This window comes from Ranitomeya imitator, chromosome 4, assembly GCF_032444005.1.
Source record: "Ranitomeya imitator isolate aRanImi1 chromosome 4, aRanImi1.pri, whole genome shotgun sequence".
NCBI lineage: Eukaryota > Metazoa > Chordata > Amphibia > Anura > Dendrobatidae > Ranitomeya > Ranitomeya imitator.
The window spans coordinates 432,095,591-432,114,870 of NC_091285.1; the positions used below are offsets into that span (position 1 = coordinate 432,095,591).

The following is a 19,280-nucleotide window of genomic DNA, read 5'->3' on the forward strand; positions in this document are numbered from 1 at the left end:
AACATGGATTTTGTTCTGAGGTAAAATGTTGAAAGAAAGACACTGAGGAAAGTTAAACTAGTGAAGTGATGTACCTGGCACCCCCACATCAGCTGATAAGGGGCAGAACCAGAACACCACAGCGTAGTCTACTGCAGATAAACTCCTACTCAAAAGAAAAATCAGTTTCTTTGGGTGATTTTGAAGTCAATGGGACCTAAGTGTTGATAGTTTGTAGTTGTCATCCTTTACACTTCCCATGGAAAGTGTGCAAACAACAATATTGCAAAATATATCACATTATGCATTATGTCAAGTAAATTGAGGTGCCCATTATTACTCAACACAGTAAACATAAGTCATGTACCAAAACATGTTACGTATGGGAGCGTCTTCTATGCATTTACCCTCCCCCAGTAATATCCAGTCACTTCCCAAGCTACTGAGACCTCCTGGAAAATGTGACCGTCCCTTTGCTTGAATGTCTATAAATAGAAGGTGGGCAGCACATGTCATGAGTGACAGCTGCTGCTGGGGATTTGGCCAGGGGTAGGAAAGAATCATTTCAGGGTTGCGATTTAGCAAAGGCACAATATTTACCTGCTTCCTCTGGAATTCCTCTGCTCATCTTGTCTGAAGAGCTAATGCTCAAATCTCTGAACGGTAAGTTCTGATTTCAATTTCTTAACTAACGGTGAAATAGATTAGTCAAAGTTCATTTGGCAGTCACCTTGGGCAAATGTGGTCTTCTTGTATCTGCGATTTTGCAAATGGATTCAAAATCCTCCTGTATTACAATATTGAGGAACATGGAGAAAGAAACTTTTTTTAGGTCTTCCGAGATAGTCAATGTATTACATTAGGCAGCTCTGACTTAAAGGTCCTCCTTCGTTTATTATTAATATTATTCGGTATGGGATTTTAGACTGTTCTAATGTAATATAGACCGAGAAGAGCTGATTATATTCTTATATTTCAGTTTAATCCGATGCACTAATTCAGCGTGACGTACTTTCATTGCACTGAGAATATCGTTACATTTACTATGATGTTATTTAGAACCATAGCCAAATTGTCTGATCTATAGAATGATTGCAATAGTGGTTTGTAAATGTATATGTTATAATAAAAAGGTTAATAGTAATACCTATTTTTAGCCTATTGAATACTGTAGAGCGGTTACTTTTATCCCTGTCCCTTTAAGGACACCCTGCTGGTATCTTATTTGAAACAGATTGTGATAGCACAAGTGGCCGGAGAAGAACAAGAAAACCTCAGATTTTGAGGCTGCTGGTAGTCATGTTAATGAATAATAGCTGGAAATATGATCTGGGTTGCTAAATAATGAAAAAGATGGAATTCCGTGCTTGTATCGGATCTTTAAAGTTGCAAAAGAAATCTAGAAGGACATGTAAAAAAATGTGTTCAAGATACTGTATGCAAAACGTCACGTTGTACTTGATAATGGCTATTTTCTGTCTTATGTTGTTTTCATGTTGTAAAATCTTTAAAAAAAACTTTATGAATATGCCATACTGGTAATTCAGAAAATGTCAGCTTTGTCAGGACTCATTTAGAAGTTTTAATTTCATGTTTGTAACTGCACCATATTAGCAGCTTATGACAGCTTGAACCTGAAAATACATGACAACATTTTCTTGTTACATGAGGAAAGAATTTGAATTGGCCTTGCTATTGTGTTTGGTTCTAAATTGTTCATAGACAAATTATTTATATGCTTAAATGACTGTACCAATATTTCTTAATTATTAATCTTGCAATTATAGCCTATATAATATTTCAGATCATACCAAGGTTTTTTTTATTATGGTTTATTTAATATTGTTCATTAGCAATATCTGCTTTGATTAAGAGATACCGGCAGTGTGTACTGTCCAATATCTGTGCTATTCACGGTACATAAGGTTACTATCAAATTGAAATAATCATTATGAAAGTATGAAATAAACATATACAAATATTATAAAAGTATTGGGAACGTGTAAGCATCACACGATTGTAGAACAGTTCCTGAAATCTAATGCTGATTACATGTGATACATTCCTGTAGTCAGTAAAGTCAGACATCAGCTGATATGTGTTCCTGTGCCCTTATCACCAAATGTTTTCTATATAGGGCACAATAGGTTACTGAAGTGAGGCAGCAATGAACTATCCACCGGCCTAAGAGGTGAAAATTCCAGCATTTGTTCTATTCCGCAGGTTGTCTAGTCGCTTGGAAGAGGAATTTGTAGTTCTGGGACTTCTGTAAAAGCAACACAAACATAACTTTATATTAGACCATTACATTCAGAATATTGGAATGTATTAATGTCAGTATCAATTATCCTGAGAAGGGTCATTGTGAGGTTTTTTTTAACAGTAGACCATGGAATTGCTATGTAAACACTTTACGTCAAATTCTATGGTTGAAGCATAAGTTGCCCTCAGGCATGTCTTTATAGGATTCCTAAGGGTTCATTCAGACATCCATGGCAATCAGTCTGACCACGTATTTGCCATAACTCTCCCGACCTGAGTGTGACAGCTCCATATATTTCTATCAGGCTGTCACGCTTTAGTGATGACACTCATGGACAGTCTGTGCATTGCTGTCCGATGTTTGGACGTGTGAATGATCCTCACAGATGACCAAATGGGCATATGATTGCCATATCACAACAAAATTTATGGCAGTTTTATTTTATGTAGAATTATGCTTCATCAACAGCAATAACTGGACATGTAGAACCAGTAGAAGATGTTAAGAAGGTATAGATGAAACATTGCTTTAGATTTCAATTGTAGTTCATACATTTATTTTACTAGTCTGGATAAAAATAAGTATAATGTGGCAAAGTGGAACTGATGCAAGATGCGACCTGTGATGACCCCAAAAAGAAGAAAGTTTCAATATATTTAGCACCTGTAGGACTTTACATCTTTAAATAAAATCTGATAAAGCAACCTACTAAAAGATAGGCTTTTTTTATTCTGCTATATAAAGCGCTACTGCTAATAGAGCAAAATACATAAAGCCCTATTAGGAGTAATATTTTATATAGCAGAATTAAAATCTATGTCAGTAAGATTTGTGGGATAAGGTACACCACTGCTAATAATAAGCGGAGGTCACCACACCCCATCATGCCCCTGTCCCAGTCAAGTTTCACCCACTTTGTAGGAGTGAAAATGCCAAAAATCAACAAATTTTGGCACAGCCAATTTTTTTTACTTTTTACATCTTTTTAAGTTAAAGCTTTAATGACTTAGTGTCATAGAATCATAGAATGGTAGAGTTAGAATGGACCTCCTGTGTCATCTGGTCCAACCCCCTGCTCAAAGCAGGATTCACTAAATCATCCCAGACAGATGTCTGTCCAGCCTCTGTTTGAAGACTTCCATTGAAGGAGAACTCACCACCTCTCTTGGTAGCCTTTTCCATCATTGATCACCCTCACTGTCAAAAAGTTTTTTCTAATATCTAATCTGTGTCTCCTCCCATTCATTTCATCCTAATGCTTCTAGTCTTTCCTTGTGCAATAATGTCAGTATCTGGACATTTCTGAGCAGATCTTGAATTGTTAAAAAGAAATGTGTTTCTGTGCTTATTTGAACATGCCTTGTGTACTTGTAATACCAGAAGAAAAACAGTGGTTGGGACCAATGTAAAAGTTTTCGTCTTTTAGCATTGCTGGAATTGAAAGAGGTAGAAGTGGGAATATCAGCAGATGAAAACTATAAAGAAAATACTTCTCTGTAGGATCAAATCCTGTATTTGGCATCAGAAACAAAAAAAAATACTACACCCAATCTGCAGGGTGTGAATAATTTTAAGGGCTGATACCAAAAATAAAGGGTCCATTTAAACAGTATATGTGTTCCTTGATATCTAATTTAGAGACAGGAGGATGTTAATCATATCAATCACCATCGCATTCCATGCTGTCAAAATAATTACTCACCTAGTAACAATCTACCTGAAATAATGAGACTTTCAAGGAACAGAGCTAGTTGTAAAATCAGAACAATTCTGATTGAAACTTACTTGGGATGCAACTTATTGGTTAGCATTGCTGCCTTCGAGGTTAATAGGCTTTTTTTTTTTAAAAAAAAGGAGTTTGTAACCCCAAATTTACACATCAGACTAACTATATAGCCTTGTCGGAGAAAGAGCAAAAATTAAAAAAAATATCATTTTTGTTTCTGAATCCTTTCTTCCATTGTCCCCAAAACATCCTTATTGTAATATATCAAATGAGGATGCTTAGTGCACATTTGGCATGGCTAAACATGTTGGTGCACTGTTCTATCCACTTACTTAAATTACTGTCACTCCTTCTATACCCAGAGTCAGCGCTGTCTGAAGAAAAATATGTGTGCAATGTTTCTGGTTAGGAGACTATGGCGTAAACCTCAGCACCGAAAATAAAAACATAGAAATTCTTGCTGCAAAAGTGATTTATTATGATCTGGCACCAAACAAGAGATAGACCTTTGTTCAACGTTTCGACCAACTAATGGTCTTTCTCAAAGACATTTGTACAGGTACACGCCGGGTGTGTGGAGTGTATGGAGTACGTGAGCAGCTATATGGCCTTCATACACATGGAGTTTACCTGTACCGATGTCCTTGAAAAAGACCACTAATTGGTTGAAACGTTGGACAAACGTCTGTCTCTTCTCTAGTGCTGGATCACAATAAATCACTGTTGCAGCAAGAATTTCTACACTTTGCTTTCTGGTGCTAAGGTTTATGCCACAGTACTACAGGACTATCATCCTTTTCCTCTAGCATGACCCCTTCTATCTGCAGTGTGCTGACTTTCCTTACTTCTGGTTAGAAGAGAGCACAGACATTACTTTTTCTTTGCAGCTGATGACATCGCTACACAGCTATACCCAAGCAATGTCATCAGCGAGGAGAGAGTGATTTGTGGCTTTCCCCTACACATAGCGCAGGCTTGTCATCAGGCAGAGCTGGTTCTGGGCATAGAGGGAGGGGCAGTAATCTAAATAAATGGATTAAATGGTGCACCTAGGCATTTATCTATGATGATGGTGTACTGAGCACCTTTATTCACTTATAATAAAGTTGTGTTTTGGGGCAATGGAGAAACAAATTTTAAACAAAAAAAAAAAATATTTTATTGTTGCTCCACCTCTCCCTATATTTTTAGCTTGAAAACAAAATTTTAAGGTGACAGACTCCCTTTAAAATTGTCCCTAGAGTGTAAGTGTGTGCATCAGATAAGAATATAAAATTATGAACTTCATTACGGAAAGAATAAGATAGAAAAATAGAGTGTTTCTGCAATTCCCAACTTCTAATTTTACATTGGTGGAGTGCTAGCTATAAAACGGCTGGTTCCTGGCTCTCCAGAAAATCACTCATCAGTATATAAATTATTATTTTAGGCTATCTTGATGGGTACATAGTCTGTTAGATTTAATTGAAAAGACAGGATGGAGAGCCATCATTTTTTATTGTAGCATTGCCTCCTACTTTTAAGCAGGACCACTTGTTTGCCCAAGAAGGATACCTTGCTTTGTAGCAGGAATACCATTATACACAGGATATTATTTCATACTCCTTGTCCATTTAAATCAGACTTCACTTTTAATTTTTCATAGATTAGAATAGTGTTCAGCATTAATCAAAATTGTACTTAATTGATTTGACCCTTCAAGGCCCTTGATATAATTAACTCTTGGAATGTCCAACCTCATAGGCCACGCATTGATGATTCATAGTTTTAACCTAGAGGTTTTCAAAACAGTCCTTAAGGCAGTCTTTACATGCCTTGACTGAAATATAGTCCTGCCAGTGCACAAGAGTGTTCAAGAATAGAGCAGTCAGTGGTCCAGTCATTGAGTTACTTATTTATTCAGCTGTCCCCTTCTCTTCCTTCATACATTTGTGCTCAAAAGGGTACATACCCAGCAGAATTTTTGCTGTTTTGGCCTTTTTTCAGAGAATATTAATGATAACACCAAAACTTTTTCTCCGCTCATGGTTAGTGGTTGGGTGAAGCCATTTACAGTCAAACTACTGTTTTCTCTTTTTAAATCATAATGACAACCAAAAACATCCAAAAGACCCTGATCAAAAATTCACTTAACCTGGTGACTTTGGCCTGATAACATGCACAGAAGTTGGCACAAATGGGATTGAATGGCTACTAAAGGTAACATCCTCACCTGTGGCCTGTTTGCTTGTAATCAGTGTGTACACATAAAAACTGAGTGAGTTTCAGAAATCCAGACAGACTCTTGCATCTTTCATCCAGCCACTGAGGTTTCTGTATTGTGTGTCATTGGGAAAGCAAAAGAATTGTCAACAAATCTACGGGAAAAGGTAGTTGAACTGTATAAAACAGGAAAGATATACAAAAAGATATCCAAGGAATTGATAATGCCAGTAAGCAGCATTCAAACTGTGATTATCAAATGGAAAATCAGGGCATCCGTAAAAACAAAACCACGGTCAGGTAGACCAACAAAAATGTCGTCCACAACTGCCAGGAAAATTGTTCAAGATGAAAACAAAAACCCACAACAAACATCAGCTGAAATACAGGACTTTCTGAAAACTAGTGGTGTGGCTGTTTCAAGATGCACAATAAGGAGGCACTTGAAGAAAAATGTCCTGCACGGTCGAGTCGCCAGAAGAAAGCCATTACTGCGCAAATACTACAAAGTATCTTGCCTACAATATGCAAAACAGCACAGAGACAAGCCTCAAAACTTCTGGAGCAAGGTACTTTGGAGTGATGAGACCAAAATTCTACTTTTTGGCCACAACCATAAACATTACATTTGGAGAGAGGTCAACAAGGCCTATGATGAAAGGAACACCATTCCTACTGTAAAGCATGGAGGGTCACTGATGTTTTTCGGGATGTGTGAACTACAAAGGCACAGGAAACTTGGTCAAAGTTGAAAGAAAGATGAATGCAGCATGCTATCAGCAAATACTGGAGACAAATTTGCACTCATCAGCCTGGAAGATGTGCATGGGACGTATTTGGACGTTCCAACATAACAATGATCCAAAACACAAGGCCAAGTCGACCTGTCATTGGCTACAGCAGAATAAAGTGAAGGTTCTGGAGTGGCCATTTCAGTCTCCTGACCTCAATATCATTGAGCCACTCTGGGGAGATCTCAAGCGCCCAGTTCATGCTAGACAGTCCAGGAATTTACAGGAACTGGAGGCTTTTTGCCAAGAAGAGTGGGCAGCTTTACCATCTGAGAAAATAAAGAACTTCATCCACAACTACCACAAAAGACTTCAAGCTGTCATTGATGTTAGAGGGGGCAATACAAGGTATTAAGAAATGAGGTATGTGAACTTTTGATCAGGGTTATTTAAATATTTTGGGATGTCATAATGATTTAAAAAGAGAAAACACAGTAGTTTGACAATAAATGGCTTCACGCAACCACTAACCATGAGTGGAAAAAAAGTTTTGGTGTTATCATTTATATTCTCTGAAAAAAGGCCAAGAAAGCAAAAATTCTCCCAGGGGTATGTAAACCTTGAGCTCAACTGTATGTGACTGCATATAGCTATAGTACAATATACAAATTGAGAATAACGAAATACAGTGTGTAATATATTGGGACTATTTAATTAACTTGTTTTGAGCTGTTGATTATGTATGACATTATAGAAGTGCTGCCACAAAGTTTTTTTAATTAAATCAGTGTATATACAGTATGCTTGTAGTGTAGTGTGAGTGTGTTAATATATTCCGTTATTGTCGCCTTATCTGGAATCCAACGCTATTCTGCACCTCTTCTCAGGGACATACTGCGGACTACTCACTTTATGCTGTATGTGGGATCTGGAAGTCTCTTTTACAATGTAAGCCTATGAAGCCTTGTTTTGACGCTCCATATGTCTATATTGTAAAAGACTCTTCTGGTTCATACAGAGCACAGCATGAGCCAAAGACTCTGAAGATTTGTGACTAGGGTTGAGCGAAACGGGTCGAAATTTTTCAAAAGTCGCCGACTTTTGGCAAGGTCGGGTTTCATGAAACCCGACCCGACCCCTGTGTGGGGTCGGCCATGAAGTCGGCGATCTTTTGAATCTAGAATCGGAATTCCGATACCGATTCCCGATATGTTTATATCGGGAATTGGTATTGGAATTCAGATTTAAGTGGAAAATAAAGAATTAAAATAAAAAATATCGCAATACTTACCCTCTGACGCGCCCTGGTACTAACCGGGAACCTTCCTTCCTTAGAATCAGCCCTTCCAGGACCTTCGGTGACGTCGCGGTGACGTCGCGGCTTGTGATTGGTCGCGCGAGCGGTCATATGGGCGGCCGCGCGGCCAATCACAAGCCGCGACGTCACCGCGACGTCACCGCAAGGTCCTGGAAGGCTGATTCTAAGGAAGGAAGGTTCCCGGTTAGTACCAGGGTGCGTCAGAGGGTAAGTATTGCGATATTTTTTATTTTAATTCTTTATTTTACACTAAAATATGGATCGCAGGGCCTGAAGGAGAGTTTCCGCTCCTTCAGACCCTGGGAACCATGGAAACCCAATGCATTGCATTGGGTTTCGAGTTTCGGCCGACCCCGACCCCGACTTTTTTATAGGATCGGCCGATTTCACTTGACCCGACTTTTGAAAAAGTCGGGTTTCATGAAACCCGACCTGATCCTATAAAAGTAAAGATCGCTCAACCCTATTTGTGACATCACTGAGACAAGGAGCAAAATACCGGACTAGGAGGAGGTAGGTGAGTATATTAACACTAGATGGTTGCCCGATTCTAACGCATCAGGTATTCTAGAATATGTATGTCCACGTAGTATACTGCCCAGCCATGTAGTAGATTGCTCACCACTTAGTATATTGCCGAGCCACGTAGTATATTGTCTAGCCACGTAGTAGATTGCCCAGTTACATTGTGTATTGCCCAGTGACATAGTATACAGCAGCCACATAGTATATTGCCCAGTGACGTAGTACATTGCCCAGTGACGTAGTATACAGCACAGAGCCACAAAGTATATTGCCCAGTGACGTAGTATATTGCCCAGTGACGTAGTATACAGCACAGAGCCACGTAGCATATTGCACAGCCCATGTAGTATATTGCCCAGCCACCTATGACACAGGTTAAAAAAATAAAAAATAAACATATACTCACCTTCCGCAGGCGCGTAGTAGCACTGTCGACTGTGTGGGGTGCAGGCGGCATCTTCCGGTCCCAGGGTGTGCTGACGTCGTGGTCTCGTGACCGTGTCGTGGTCACATGACCGTGACGTCATGGCAGGTCCTTGTCGTGCAGGACCTGTCATGATGTCGCGGTCACATGACCGTGTAGCGCCTTTTTTTAGGGACCACATCTCATTACAAGTCATTTTGAGGAGTCTATATGATAGAAAATAACCAAGTGTGACACCATTCTAAAAACTGCACCCCTCAAGGCGCTCAAAACCACATTCAAGAAGTTTATTAACCCTTCAGATGCTTCACGGGAATTTTTCGAATTTCTTGTAAAAAAATCAACATTTAACTGTTTTTCACAAAAAATTTACTTCAGCTCCAATTTGTTTTATTTTACCAAGGGTAACAGGAGAAATTGGACCCCAAAAGTTGTTCTACAATTTGTCCTGAGTACTGCAATACCCCATATGTGGGGGTAAACCCCTGTTTGGGCGCATGGCAGAGCTTAGAAGGGAAGGAGCGCCGTTTGACTTTTCAACGCAAAATTGACTGGAATTGAGATGGGACACCATGTTGCGTTTGGAGAGCCCCTGATGTGCCTAAACCTTGAAACCCCCCACATGTGACACCATTTTGGAAAATAGATCCCCTAAGGAACTTATCTAGATGTGTGGTGAGCACTTTGACACACCAAGTGCTTCACAGAAGTTTATTAGGCAGAGACGTAAAAATAAAAAATCATATTTTTTCACAAAAATGATTTTTGCCCCATATTTTTTATTTCCCAAAGGTAAGAGAAGAAATTGGACCCCCAAACTTCTTGTGCAATTTGTCCTGAGTACACTGATACCCCATATGTGGGGGTAAACCACTGTTTGGGGGCATGGCAGAGCTCATAAGGGAAGGAGAGCGGTTTGTCTTTTCAATGCAAAATTGGAATTGAGATGGTACACCATGTTGCGTTTGGAGAGCCCCTGATGTGCCTAAACATTGAAACCCCCCACAAGTGACACGATTTTGGAAAGTAGACCCACTAAAGAACTTATCTAGATGTGTTGTGAGAGCTTTGAACCCCCAAGTGTTTCACTACAGTTTATAACTCAGAGCCGTGAAAATAAAAATTCTTTTTTTTTCCCAAAAATTCTTTTTTAGCCCCCAGTTTTGTATTTTCCCAAGGGTAACAGGAGAAATTGGACCCCAAAAGTTGTTGTCCAATTTGTCCTGAGTACGCTGATACCCCATATGTTGGGGTAAACCCCCGTTTAGGTGCACGGGAGAGCTCGGAAGGGAAGGAGCACTGTTTTACTTTTTCAACGCAGAATTGGCTAGAATTGAGATCGGACGCCATGTCGCGTTTGGAGAGCCCTTGATATGCCTAAACAGTGGAAACCCCCAATTCTAACTAAACCCTAACCTAAAATCACCCCTAACCCTAATCCCAACTCTAACCATAATCCAAACCACACCCCTAACCTGAACATGCCCCTAACCCTAATCCCAACCACAACCCTAATCCCAACCACACCCCTAACCCCAACACATCCCTAACCACAACACACTCCTAACCCTAATCCCAACCCAACCACACCCCTAACTCCAACACACCCCTAACCCTAATCTCAAACATAACCCAAACCACACCCCTAACCCTGACACACCCCTAACCCTAATCCCAACCGTAAATGTAATCCAAAGCAACCCTAACTTTAGCCCCAACCCTAACCCTAACTTTAGCCCCAACTCTAACCCTAACTTTAGCCCCAACCCTAACTGTTGCCCTAACCCCAACCCTAACCCTTGCCCCAACCCTAACCCTAACTCTAACCCTAACCATAGCTCTAGCCCCAACCCTAGCCCTAATTCTAGCCCTAACCCTAACCCTAGCCCTAACCCTAGCCCTAACCCTTACCCTAGCCCCAACCCCAACCCTAGCCCCAACCCTAACCCTAGCCCTACCCTAACCATAGCCAAACCCTAAGCCTAACCCTAGCCCCAACCCTAACCCTAGCCCTAACCTTAACCCTAGCCCCAACCCTAACCCTAATGGAAAAATGAAAATAAATACTTTTTTAAATTTTATTATTTTTCCCTAACTAAGGGGTTGATGAAGGGGGGTTTGATTTACTTTTATAGAGGGTTTTAGTGGATTTTTATGATTGGCAGCTGTCACACACTGAAAGACGCATTTTATTGCAAAAAATAGTTTTTGCGTCTCCATATTTTGAGAGCTATAATTTTTCCATATTTTGGTCCACAGAGTCATGTGAGGTTTTGTTTTTTTGTGGGACGAGTTGACGTTTTTATTGGTACCATTTTCAGGCATGTGACATTTTTTGATCGCTTTTTATTCTGATTTTTGTGAGGCAGAATTACCAAAAACCAGCTACTCATGAATTTCTTTTGGGGGAGGGGGAGACGTTTATACCGCTCCATGTTTGGCAAAATTGATAAAGCAGTTTTATTCTTCTGGTCAGAATGATAACAGCGATACATCATTTATATTTTTTTTATGTTTTGGCGCTTTTATATGATAAAAGCTATTTTATAGAAGAAATAATTATTTTTGCATCGCTTTATTCTGAGGACTATAACTTTTTTATTTTTTCGCTGATGATGCTGTATCATGGCTCGTTTTTTGCGGGACAAGATGGCGTTTTCAGCGGTACCATGGTAATTTATATCTGTATTTTTGATCGCATGTTATTCCACTTTTTGTTCGGCGGTATGGTAATAAAGCGTTGTTTTTTGCCTCGGGTTTTTTTTTTTTACGGTGTTTACTTACGGTTTTTACTACAAAAATTTTGAGTTTTATTAAATTTAAAAAGAAAATTTGAATGCCAGAACCCCATGTTTTCTGGACTACTGGGTATAAAATAGTTCAAAATAACTAAGTAGTGAATGTACTGTATGTGTTGTCTAGCATGCAGCAATTGCATCTATCATGGTTACAGTGTAACATAATTACATAGTTACATAGGTTGAAAATAGACATAGGCCTAGCAAGGTCAACCTTTCTACATCAATTATATAAGCTATTGTTTTATATCTTGTCAATAAGACATAAAATATCAGTCGTCTGTGTAGGTTCAACCAATTTTTACCTCACAAATCCTGAGAATAGGCAAAGTATAGGATATACACAAAGTAGTAGTTGGATGGCAATTTCAGGACAGGTACACCCAAATGCCAGCTTATGTTCTGGGGACAGACTGTAACCAAAATTCCCCAGAGCCTTATATCTGTATTAATTGATGGTCCTGCTTTTATAGTGAGTTTTTAGTTTGACTTAAAGCACCACTCCAGCATTTTATTCTAAGTCCCCTCCACCACTTATGAGGCACTGCCTTCAGCTTCTATCAGCACCGCTCCGGTCAGTCTTCAGCAGGATGTGACCTGTCGGTGTTTGCTGGAGCGAGCCGGAGGTCGCTTTTCAATGTAAGTCTGTGAGAGCCTCATTCTGGCTTTCATAGACTTGCATTGCGAGCTTGTGACCGGTATTTCTGACTTGCGGTCAGTAAGCAGTTGCAGTCATAAGATGGCAGCTAAGGACTGGAGTGGCGCTGATAAAAGGTGAAGACAGTGACGACTAAATATGAGATCGTGGGCAGCGACCTTAGATTAGAAGCATCATTTTAGCTCTGAAAAAATCAAAATGCTGGAGTGATGCTTTAAAAGAATTACAAATCAAAAATGCACATTTTTTTTTTAATTCAGTGCCTTGAGGGGGTATGGCTTGACAAAGAGTGTGATGTCCCCCTTACATCTAGGAATTATTTCTTGATTTGTCTAGCGCAAAAACAGAACTAAATTGTTGCCATTAGCAACACTTCAGGTTGCAGCTTTCACTTCAGCGGCCTTTACTAAAATGAAAGTAGCGAGCAGATTGGTTGGTTTGAGCAATTTCTCCACTTTTAAACTGTTATAAATTAATTTTAGTCAATTATGCTTGAAAATTATTTTTAAAAACTAGAGTATAAAAGTCATACATTTTGTGGCATAAATTGTAGCTGAATTTGAGGCATGGGCAGGCCGAAAAGATTTGACAAATTTTGTTTAGAATCGTGTGACTTTTAATGGCAGACTTCTGGCATATAAAATGGTATATGAAATGCAGTCAGGATGATTTCCCCCAAAGTGAATTTGTGGCCCTGTGCACTATTTCCTGTTTCACATCCACTATATTATACACAGGTAGCTATGGGACTCTAACTGCAACACTTACGGTATGTTTGATTATTTTGTATACAGGTTTTGGCGTCCCTCATGGTGATAATCACTAAAGAAGCGATATCATTAAAAAGACCACACCCAAATATTTCCTGTCAGTAATTCAGCTGTCCCTTCTTGCTTCTCATATAGCCATGGTGGCTGAGTCAGGGAAGGATCTTATTACCTCAGCAAAGCACAGACTGTGTGGTTAAAGTGACTCTCCAGTCAAAATTAAAAATTTGGTTATACATGGGACCACTATGGTGCCCTTATGACACTGTCTGCCATAGTTCCTTCATTCCAGAGCCCACTACTTCATTAATTGGCCTCTGCTGTCTCAAACTTTGCAGTACAAAGTGCTGGTAGAAAGTCTTAGACACGTTTCCTTCCCTTTCCCAGACCTCTGACAGAACCAACCCAAAAACATTAATTCTGATGTTGGTGTTAGTACTGTCAGATGATTTAGCTGCTTTTTTTTTCAAATCGCAATTCTAGACTTGTTGGCTGACAGTAAGTCGGAGTCAAATTGTAAAAAAAATTTCAGTCATGTGACCTGTCTAAAACTTGCTTTGTGCAAACTAAGTTTACTGTTTTTCCCTAGGATTAAAGTGAACATGTCAGGGCCGATAATGTTATTAACCTGCAGGTTAATAGCATAATGGAGGTGCCTGGCCACAGTACTGAAAATGCGGCACCAGGGAGAAAATTTACTTTATTTCTCCGAGGAGCTGCCAACTTTCAGTCATGCAGGCATACCCGGAGCAATTACAATCACTGCTCTCAGCACTGACTGACAGCTGGCGTATAGCCGCCACTTTTATTGTGGTGAGCAGTGACTACAACTGCTTAGGGCATACCTGTACTCCTGAAACCTGGACCCGTTGAAGCACATTCCGTGCGAAACGGCCGTCGTCCACTCTCCACTACCGCACCCTCCTGAGAACCTGATGTCCTAACATGGATGTAAACTTGTACAAGCTATATCCAATAAAGAGCTCGAATACACAGCAAAAAAAAGGGTGAGTGCCGCATACTTACTTGTTTTGGAGAAATGAAGTTATTTTTTTTCTCAGGTGCTTCACATTGAAACCGGGCACCTCCAAAATGCTATTAGCTTGCAGATTAACCTTATATAATAGTGTTATTGGACCTGACAGGTTCCCTTTAAGGCCAGCTAGAAAGGCATAATACATTAGATGGAAAACCAATACAGCATTTCTTTAACCATGAAAATAACATTTTCAATACTAGAATAATGTTAAAGGGGTTATCCACTACTAGGACAACCCCTTGTTGGTCAAAATGTTTAGCCCCTGTAAAATAATAAAACTTATACTCACCTTCACTACACGAGAGCCCCAGCGAGAGCGAGTGCTGACACCACGAGAACAGTGCCAGCATGGGAGGTGAGTAAAAGCTTTATTATTTTATTTGGGCCAAGCGAGGGGTATGAGAAGTTGTCCAAGTAGTGGATAACTTCTTTAAGGTAGAGCAGTGAGAAAAAAATCAGAGATATAAAGTGATTGTAGCAACTGATCATATTACGGTACTATTTTTCTAGGGCGAGCCAGGTGTGTTTAAATATAAGGAAGTCAGGATTAATAGCTAAATATTTGCAAGCACATTACAAAGAGTCATCCTTCATTTATTAATTCTAGCAATTATACAATAGATCAATTACTGTTCATTTGGAGTTATTTTTACATTTGATGATAATTTTTATGAATTTTACAAAGGTGGTTGCTCACATGGTAATTATGCAGCGCAGCCTACAGACATGAAACTGTGGTAAAAACCATAACAATTAGCACTAATTAAAAAAAGCCCTTATCTCTGGAACCGATTTGAAACACAAACAACAAAATGGAAAATTCAGGGAGCAGCTGAAACAAAATAAGGGCAAAAACAGACCACTTTGACCTGGTGACAGGTTTTCTTTAAAACAGTTTAATAAAAAAATACAGAAAATTTATCTTTCGACACATTTTGGAATACTATAGAATCGCAAATTAAATTCGATAACTGTTTTTAAAAGGGCTGTGCAAAAGTTTTAGGTAGGCATGGAAAAATGCTGAAAAGTAAAAAGGCTTAAAAAAATAGAAGTGTTAACAATATGTCTGTCAATTAAAGGGAATCTGTCAGCAGGTTTTTGCTATTTAATATCACAGCAGTATGAGGTAGGGGCTGAGATACTGATTTCAGTAATGTGTCACTTACTAGGCTGTGTGCTGTTGTTTCAATACTATGTGTTATATCAGTGGGACATTATTACTGTCTGCGTTCCTCCTGGACCAGCCATGCCCCCAGCACTGATTAGCAGCTGACTATCAATATACAATCAACACACACAAGAGACAGTAAAATAACTGTCACTTCCCAAGAAGCAAAAAAACCATCAAAATAACAATTCAAATTCTTTTATTAAAGATATAACAGAAAATTTAAAACAGCCACATATTGCATATCTCACCATATGACCCCAAGGAGGGTAACCACACTCTCTATTTATATGGAGGAAAAAAGTAAATAACAAATAAATATTTTAATTATTCCCATATGTTATTTCCTACCCAACATAAAGAGCATTTCCCAGAGCAAATATCTCCTATATAGTATTAAACATATCTCAGGTGCTACATAGCCTCCCCACAAGTTAATAAACCTATATAGCTATATAGCTATTAAGAGGAAAAATGCCCTAAACATATGTGCTCAATCCCTTAGTAAGGAGGAGGATACGTGTCTCAGATCCGATGAGAGAAATAATGAGTTCAAGAACATATATCCACATACTTTACCTCCAAAAAGTGCCGTAATAGAGAGAGCGGTGCCGGTGTGTGACCCTCCGTGCCCCGACGCGCGTTTTGCCCACTAGCTTCTTCCGGGGGCGTACAAGATGACATTAGGGAGGTCTTTTTATGTCCACAAAGGACCAATGAGAGAGCCGATAGGAATTGTTTGCTTACTTGCCCGGTCGTTTTTGCGGAGCTCCTTGACGCATGCGCCGAATCCAAATGCTCCGGATTCATACCAATTCCTTCCTGTCATGCGCCGTGTGAATCGCGTGTGTTAGATACACCGGTCTCACTATTGGCACAGTCAGGAAGGCTCGGAGCATGGATACTACGCGCATGCGTACCGCCCCCAGAAAGGACAAAAGGAAGACGTGCCAAAAGAATATGCCGTGCCGAGATTGAACAATAAAAGTTAATAATAAATATAAAGGGGAAAGAAAAGAAAAAGAACACAGAAACGGATCAGGGAAAGATACAAAATACCACTAATGGATATAAAGTGCCGCAAGTGAAAAAATAATAATGAAAAACCAAAAAATAAATAAATAAAAATAAATGTTGAGATGATGGCTCTGCAGGGGTACTCCTTGTTCTTCTGTAGACTGAAGATAGTCCTTTATGATATTGGATGTATACTTGAGGTTGTTATTCTTCTGCAGGATAAATTTGGAGCCACTCAGATGTCTCTATGATGGTATTGCTTGATGCATATGTACTTGCTTGTACTTCTGCAAGACAAAATAGGAGTGCTCCATAGTGAAGAACTGGTGATAAAAAACAGGGCAGAGTAGATGGAATCTGCTGAACTGGTGGAGTGTCCAGGTCAGGCACAAGTTGGAAATGAGTAGGAGTAAAGTGGTATTTATTTCTGATTTCTTCCTCAGGCTATCATCCCTGAGGAAGAAATTAGATCGATTTTGAAACGCGTCTTCTATAAAAAATGTTTGTTGTTCTACACCTTCTCATTCTTATTTTCATCTTTTGTCGCCCAAATGTATTTATTAATGTATTTGTTTCAACTGCTTATATAGCAGACGGTATCAGAGGAAGACATTTTGATATCTTGCTGATCTACCATGGACAATTGGACATTTGCAAAAGTTTTAAATGCTTTGTTATAATTCACTAATTGTTTTTTAGAGGTCAAATCTTTTGGGACATATAGTTTGGGCTTATTCATTATGCACTTCATACTGCAGTGCGCATGCGCGGGTTTGTCACGGGTGCCCGCCTCTCCTTGTCCGGCACAGTCCTGTGGTGTGCGCAACTGGGGCTTTTTGTACTCACTCGCAGCAGGCATCTGGACGAGCCCGGGCTGGAGGGGAGGGGGCGTTTTTTACCTGTGACGACCGGCACATGCGCTGTGAATACGCAGCTATGAAATTGCCAGGTCATGTGATATACACGTGACCAGTATCCTAGGATACTTAACGTCCTCAAAGGGAGCCAAGCCACACTTCCCCTTGAAAAGGCAGGGCTGATAAGCGGCGAAACGCGCGTCGGGGACATTCAGTGAGCAGTGCTGCATGTGGTGAGGATTCATTTTTACTTTCTTTTCCTCTCCTGCCCCCCCTTTTTCTGTGCCCATTGGACACAATACGATAGTTAATGGTGCACACGCATATAGACGTCTACAGTGGGCAGTGCTCAATTTACTTCATGGGAGCTATGATATAGTTTAAGGGAGGTCTTTGTTTCTTTGGGAGATAGGTGTTCCTCACCACTTACCACACATATGGTTGAGATATGATGTAATAGCTTTGCAGCATGCTCTGTCTTTTTGGTGTCTATTCAACACATCTGTTCACATTGTTTGTAGGTTTTTATATGTCTTTTGATATGTTAATTGTTGTATTGTCATTAATAAAGGCTTTCTTGTACTATTTTAGCTAAACTCCTTTTGGTTTCTCATGTTGATATACTGTATAAAAGTTGCAAGAACTTTTTCATAGTGTCATTGTAAAAAAACATGTAAAGAGCAGGAACAGGTGCAGAGAGCATAAACTTTCCAGAGTTCAAATCTGGTACAGTTCTTGGAAGGCGCAGACAAGGCAGCAATGAAAGGCAACTGCTATAAGCGATTAATATGGTATTTTTACTTGCGTTGTTGCATCATAATTGTTGAGAATTTTTACACTTCCATTTGGCACCAAGTTTAGGTTTATGTAAGAATGTTTAGTTGGATTGAGTTAAAAACTTAAATGACCTAAGGTAAATTAAACTTGATCAAACTTAAAGAGCAACTATAATTTAAACGTTTTATTTTAAAATAATAGATTCTACTTAACATGTGCAGCAGATCGGTATGAGTTTGGGTTATAAGACCCCCATGCTCACTCAAAAAACTGCTGTGCTCAGAAGCAACAAGTGCCTAGCTTGTGTCTGAGTGCATGCACTAAATGGTGTTTGGGCTCAATAGAAAGTCTACAGTGAAAGTGTACAGGGTTGTACACTTTCTATTGAGCCCATACACCGCTATGTGTGCATATGCAGGGAAAACGATTGGCTTCATCCTGCTGAGCAGAGTGCTGCAAAACAGCTTTCTGAGCAATCATTGGGGGTCTCGGAAAATCGACCCCCACCAATCTGCTGCACGTAGATAGTACCTATGATTAAAAAAAAATTAAACCATAGGTACTGTTTAAGGAGTTATTTCTATGTCATAATGACATATCAGAGTCACATAGCTTACCGCTAACTACTAGGCGCCTACGTTTCTGATCAGAGAGTGGAGTAAACAGTATATACACTGCTCAAAAAAATAAAGGGAACACTAAAATCCCACATGCTAGATATCACTGAATGAAATATTCCAGTTGTAAATCTTTATTCATTACATAGTGGAATGTGTTGAGAACAATAAAACCTAAAAATGATCAACGTAAATCACAACTAATATCCCACGGCAGTCTGGAGTTGGAATGATGCTCAATATCAAAGTGGAAAATGAAGTTACAGGCTGATCCATCTTCAGTGGAAATGCCTCAATACAAGGAAATGATGCTCAGTAGTGTGTGTGGCCTCCACGTGCCTGTATGACCTTCCTGGGCATGCTCCTGATGAGGCAGCAGATGGTCTCCTGAGGGATCTCCGCCCAGACTTGGAC

At 39.6% G+C, this 19,280-nt stretch overlaps 1 protein-coding gene across 1 annotated transcript in view; it reads left to right on the forward strand.

Moving 5' to 3' along the window:
* The first annotated feature begins 502 nt into the window (after positions 1-502).
* ALPK3 (alpha kinase 3) overlaps positions 503-19,280 on the forward strand; it is a 183,402-nt gene continuing 164,624 nt past the window's right edge. The window contains exon 1 of the mRNA XM_069765556.1: positions 503-642. The gene's annotated coding sequence lies outside the window, so the exon portion shown is untranslated. The remainder of the gene's footprint in view (positions 643-19,280) is intronic.